The sequence below is a fragment of the Catharus ustulatus genome, chromosome 18 (genome assembly GCF_009819885.2).
Source record: "Catharus ustulatus isolate bCatUst1 chromosome 18, bCatUst1.pri.v2, whole genome shotgun sequence".
Taxonomy (NCBI): Eukaryota; Metazoa; Chordata; class Aves; order Passeriformes; family Turdidae; genus Catharus; species Catharus ustulatus.
Window position 1 is genome coordinate 14,187,069 of NC_046238.1, and position 6,401 is coordinate 14,193,469.

Genomic DNA, 6,401 nt, shown 5'->3' on the forward strand with positions numbered 1-6,401 from the left:
GCAGCCAAGGCAGAGGGGAGCAGGGAACAACAGGGTCGAAGGGATAGTTCAAAGGTGGCGGTGGTTGTGGAACTGTTCAGTCAGAACGTGGGAGCAGCCAGACCAGGCTTCTGCTGGAGGTGCTGGGTGTGAATGAAGTCATGTTGCTGTGACTGAAACACCTGAGCAATACTTTGCTTTCCTTGGAGCATTTAACACCTCTTTGGTCAGCACGGTCCTGGTATTGTGTTAACTCCAGACACTGATTTGTTTAGAATTTAGTGGTTTAAAATTTAGGTGATACATTTGGATTACTCTGTGTCATCTTTCATACAGATTCGAGGATCTGTTCCGTTATTTTGGGAGCAGCCAGGACTGCAGGTAAGCAGGAGATAGATTGAATGATACAGATAATTCTTATTCCTGTCCTTTTAAACATCATCTACTAGTCTTTGGGCTCTGATTCACAGTTGCCAGTGAGGATGAGGTGATGCTTTGGGAGCACATTGGTGCTGCTGTGACTCACCAAGCCTGCTCCTCTCAAGTATAAAATGTGCGTTGCACACAGCTTGAGCGTCCATTGTTTTTCCATCTTTGAAGTTCTGACATTTTCCTCTTTTAAATGGGTTGTATAAGGACAACCAAACAGACTGTTTTCTTCTGAATTGTTCTTGAGGAGAAGTCTTTTCAAGAAGTCAGTAAGAACCAAGAGTTACTGTAACAGAATTTCATCACCACTTTCTTGAAAGAGGGATTGATTCAGCACCTACTACTGTGATGCATTTTTTTACAGGAAAGGTTAAGAAAGGTTTGTGCTTTATAGGGACTCTAGGTGCTTTAGACATACCAGCATTTTGCAGTATAACTGCTGAAATGTCCACATGCCTTTTACTCACAGCAAGACAATTTAATGTAACCTTGGTGTCACAGGTGGAATCCCATCGTGTCAGGATGTCAAGGGGTTTTGAGGCAAATGCAGCAGCTTTTGACAGGTAAAAATCATCTAAAGTTATTGCTAATGCACTGAAAACCTCTGATAACTTCTGTTGCATCCCATAGATGGGATGCATTATTCCCAACGGGAGGCTTTGTCTGTGCAAATGTGGGATTCAGCAATGCTGGCAGCTCCCTGGGGATTGCTTATACCTTTCAACACTTTGTTGGAAAGTGTGAATAACATTTACATGGAATACTCTGCAACTTCTCAGTGTTGCAGGTGCTGCTGGAAATTTTCTGTGTGCCAGAAGATTACTGGAATTTTTCTTCTGTTAACAGGCGCTTCCAAGCTCTTAAAAATTTATATGGCAAACAAATGATTGTAAATTCACTTGGGGCAAAAGAAGGTGAGCACATGCTCCACAAAGCTTTCCAGGTGAGTATGGCAGTTCTTTCACTGTGCATATCCTTGGAGTTTGCTTGTTTGCTTTTACATAGCCTTTGTCGACCAAACCCCCAGCTATGCTGTGCTCTGGGAGCTAAAATTGGATTTATCGTAACAGCACTGCTTAAGATGCATGATGTGAAATGAATTGCTAAAAGCTCTCCATGTAATTCCTGTTTGATTCTGTTCAGATTGGTTACTGTACTGGAAAATTATAACAGCAGTCTAGACAACATTGAGGATTTTAAGTGACTTTCCTATTTCATGCTTAGTAGTGTCTTATTGAAAACCTAAGTCTTTTTTACACTCTAAAATTGATGAATAAATACATGATACTTTACTGTATTTAATGCTGCAAGGTTTCCTTTAAGGCTATTTCTTTTGTAATTAATGGATAAATCCCTTTTTTTTAAAGTACAATTTATCAAATGTGGAGCTGCTTCATGATGAGCAGGAGATGTTTGTTCAGGAGATGTTAACTATTAAGTGGCTGCTCTCATTAATTCCCACTGTTTGGTTTAAAAGAAAGAAAACCTCACATTGCAGTTGATAAATGCTGACCATTTGAGGAGTTCTGTCTGAAGCCAGAGAACGTGTCAGTAGCCATGTGTTATTTCCCCCTCCCTTTCCCCCTGTATTGTCGTGATTGAATGGCTTGGGGCATTCACTGGGATATTTGCTGCATCCAGCCCTTGTGGTGGGAGACAGGAGCATTCCCAGACATGCCTTGATACCCAGGACTTTGCCAACAAACGTCCTGTGGGCACTTAGGGCTTCTTCAGGGAAGATCAGGGCAAGTTTTCCTCATGTTTACTGAGTCCCCGTTGCTGACCAGCATGTCAGTGACTCTTGGTGAAAAGGGGTGTGATATATGTTATAAATAATTCGTGTTTTGTGAAAGATAAATCATGTTTGTAGAAATAAAGAATTTAATAAAGGAACTTTAGGTACGCTGAGCCACAGAGAGGAGAAAGATTGCTTCACTGGATTCCAACACTGCAGATGCTAACAAAACCGCAATTTGCAAGTTAATACAACCAGCCCCAGTGGAGGTAACTCGTTATGGGACAGTCCAGGAAACTCCCCGGCCATGAGGACTTGATAATCGCCCCCAATCAAGATAACCAGGGTCCTCAGGAAAACCTACATTTCAATACCCAGTTCCAGTAAACCAAAATCTGCACACATCAAAATTCATCACTGCACAGAAACTGATTTTGTCCAGTCCACGGTGGAGAAAGCAAACTACTATGGCAGAAACCAAGGGACTTTTGCCCCAGACCAGAAGAAGTGTATAAAGACAGACTGCCCAGGAGGCATTTGTGAACATAGAGGTCAGATCAGTGTGTGGGTGTTCACCCAGCACCAAACCCGGCCTGCGTGCTGTCCTTTTTGATTGTGGCTATTGAGGACTGTTATAGATAATAACCGAATCAAGTTGAATTAAATAGCAAAACAGCAATTTTTATTTTTGTGACCGAAAATACGGTCCTGGGAAGCCACAAGCGAAAATCCTGACAGTACCGGCCCGGGAAATCGGTGCTGGGTGGTCACATATGCTGATCTGACCTCTATTGCATCAGATCCCCCTTTGTTCACACCCTGCCATCTCGGAGAGTCCAGCTTTATGCAGTTTTTCCTGGCGTGAGGCCAGAGTTTCCTTTGTTTCTGCTGCAGATTCTCATATTTAGATTAAATCTTTTTTCTGGTGCTGTCCTGGACAAAGGTCCGTCCTGCATGCTGATGAAGGCTGTGTCTGCTCCGTATTGATGTGTAATGAAGTGCTGTCTTCTTGCTTATGGGAACCATTAGAGGTGATTGGTACTTGGCAGGTATTTTATCGATGATCTCTTCCCGTCCGATGATGATGATGATGATCGCTTCTCATCCGTTATGGAGATCACCGGGCTAGGTCTGTTGATATGCTAATTACGGTCGTTGTCTCTGGCCCCAGGTGCTTGGTGTTTAAGAGGTTCTTTTTATTTTATTTTATTTCATACAACCTTCTTATATTATATAAACATGAATTATAACAAAATATATTACAGGACCATGTTTTGGTTGCAAAAATAAAAATTGCTACTTGAATCTTTTTCATTTGGCTTGATTCGTTTATTGCTATAACAGGGGTTTCACTGAAACAACCTTTTGCAAGTGAAAGTATTTGAACAGCGGAATAGGCCGTGGGCTGCTTTGGTGACCTCTGGGGTAGTAAGGGAAAAACCTGACTTTGTGACAAGGCAAACAAAAATACACATCAAATATTAATCAGTTCTGTGTGATTTGTTTCAATGGTGATAAAAGTTGTTTCATTTTACCTAAAAGAAAGCTAACAAAACAACTTTTAAAATATCTATAATCTCTTGTTTAACTCCTACTTGTGTATGTTTAGATGTTTAGGTACTGGTATTTTTATAATTTTTAATTTTTTTTAATAATTTTTTTATAATTTTTTTTATAATTCTTTTTATAATTTTTTTTTCACAATGCCAGAGCCATTAGAAAGCATCTGAGCATTCAGCTGATATCAAAATGGTGAACTCAACTGTCATCAGATGGTTAAAGGTGGGAAGGCAGAAAAACTACACAGTGTGCTTAAACCTCAAGTACAGAAGTTCTTAGAGTGTGGGTTTTTTTATTTTGATGCAAAGGAAGTGAAAAGGTTTGTGTGTATGACTTCTGTATGTTTCCTCAGACTGAATTGTGGTGCTAGGATGTGTTTCAACCCTCAGCAAGAAGATAAGAGAGAGAATGTTGCCTCTGCTGTGGTTTTAGTGTGTCCTGGGAGATGCTTAACAGCTGAAATATGAGTCACCTATTTCACTCTGGTAAGGTCTTGTCTCATTCTGTGTAGGCTCTACAAATCTCTAAGGAAGGTCTCTGTGAGACAGTCAAGGGGCAAGAAATAATTTCATCCCTTTGACCTCAGGATTTAGTGATAATGGTTGATAATCCCTTTTCTAGGGGGCAACCACATGGAATTAATGAGTGTTTTTCCATCTTCCTGTAGAACATGCTGAGGATTTCCCTGAGTGGTGGAATGCACCATTTTCTGTGAGCTGTGAATGTTTGTGTTGGGGGCAGTGTTTTTGACTGCACTGGGTCCCGCATTGGAGAGATTCCTTTCTCTCAAAGCAGGATTGAGATGCATGTTTCTGCTCTGTACTTATTCCTGATCCCTGGAGCAAAGGCTGTGCTTATCTCGGCAGGACAAGAGAAGCAGGGATAGAAGTAGGCAACATTCCTTCTCTTCTCCCTTCCCCACCCTTCCTCCTTTTAACTAATGCAGAGCAAAGTGCTGAGTGAGGTTCTCCCTGAGAAAGAGTTGCTGAGTGATGAGGGAATGAGCTCCAAAAAGCTTTAAAAGTGGCTTTTTAATTGTTTTTTTATTGGGGGATTCAAATAATGCCATCGCAAATCAAAATACAGCAGACTGGAAGCAAGACAAGGTTGTGGCATGTGGCAGCTCAAAGACTTGTGCTAATGACAGATACAGTTACAATGCTTGTGAGTTCATGGACCGTCTCCTTTGGGAAATGTCAGACTTTTTGCTTTGTATTTCAAATCACATGCAGAGATAGTAATACAAAAAAAGTCTTGAAAAAAGTTCTTCAGAACTTGCTGCACTTTATGGTTAGGTCTCCAAGTAAAGGTGCTGCAACCATACTGACTTTGGTGGACAAGGAGTGTAGTGAGAATGACAGAAATAAGGGATAAGTGTGTGTCCTTGGGTGAGGCATTAGCATTTTGTACTCCTAACTGAGCAGGCAGTACGTGGATGTTGCCTAACCTTGATCCTTTGGAGAGCTTTCTAGCAGGAGTTACTGGGCATCTCCCAAAGGACGTGGAGCAGTTCTGAGTGCCTGAGGGCCTCGAACATCCCTTGAGCTGAGAGAGAGAGGCTGGTTTTTAAGTTTTATGGGCAAAATGGGGTGTTGGAATTTGCTTTAGTTACATCACAATTTCTTGATACTTTTAGTTAAATAAAACTCAAGAACTGTCTCAGTACTTTTAATTTTCTTTTTTGTTGTTGTTTAAACTAGGAGTTATTTCTCTCTGAGGTTCTTTGGAAGTGTGTTAGTTTAATTGTTTGAAAAGAAACCTTAATCTTGCACAACACTTTCAGCAAGCAAGCAAGGAGGATTGGGAGAAGCTGAAGCAGAAGGACTGATGTTATTTGCAGAAAATGCTGAGCTGTGCTCAGCACTTGAAGCTCAGCCTCCGTTGCTACCACGTTTACAAATGGCCTGGTGGGGCAGGGAGGTCCCACTGCCAACGCCCTGATTTACTACCCTGGCTCAGATCTCCCTGTCCCCATTGAGGAGATGTGTTGAACAGGTTATTTCAGTTCTTTTCTCTCTGCTGTTGTCCCTGGCACAGGTCCCAGAGCAGCACTGTCAGGACCAACTGCTTGGACTGTCTGGATAGGACCAACAGTGTGCAGGCCTTCTTGGGCTTGGAGGTGGGAACCCCATGGAGCTCCTGCTGGGCACTGGGCTGGGAAAGTAGTGCCACCTTCCTGGGAAGGGCAGTGAACTTCTCGCAGGTGGGTTCTAGTGGGAGCTGGCCTTGTTCTGACTGCCAGAGGGAAGGCCTTCAGCACGTGTGAAAATGAAACAGTACGGGTGTTGTGAGGTCAAAGCTAGGAAAATCATTAGCCTTCTGTTTACTGAGTTTATTGTGTTCAATTGCTCCTCTCAAGAGGAATTCCTGTGAGAACTTCCAAGGCCTTGCTCATAGAACAGACATTTCTAATTCTGGAATATGTAGTGCTTGGCTACTGCATTAGCACAAGTTTTCTGTGGCAGAAGAGTATCTTTGTACACTCTTGATGTGTAGAGTACTTAGATGTCAAACTTAGCTTTGTAGCTCTGTTTTTTCCTTTCATACCCTTTTAAGAACTGTGTAAATACAACTTTTCTTTTTAAACCAGGTGTGCCAGATGTTTCAGCTATGAGAATTAAATGATGATTTCAGCTAAAGTATGAGAGCTCAAAGCATAAAAACTAATTAATAAGAAGGGAAATGGTTAATCCTGAAG

The 6,401-nt window shown here is 41.7% G+C and overlaps 1 long non-coding RNA gene across 1 annotated transcript; it reads left to right on the forward strand.

Moving 5' to 3' along the window:
- Positions 1 to 279: 279 nt before the first annotated feature.
- Positions 280 to 6,359, forward strand: LOC117004970. Its single transcript, XR_004419725.2, has 4 exons — positions 280 to 360; positions 910 to 971; positions 1,255 to 1,351; positions 5,741 to 6,359. It is a non-coding gene; the product is annotated as an uncharacterized LOC117004970 (long non-coding RNA).
- The last annotated feature ends 42 nt before the right edge of the window (positions 6,360 to 6,401 follow it).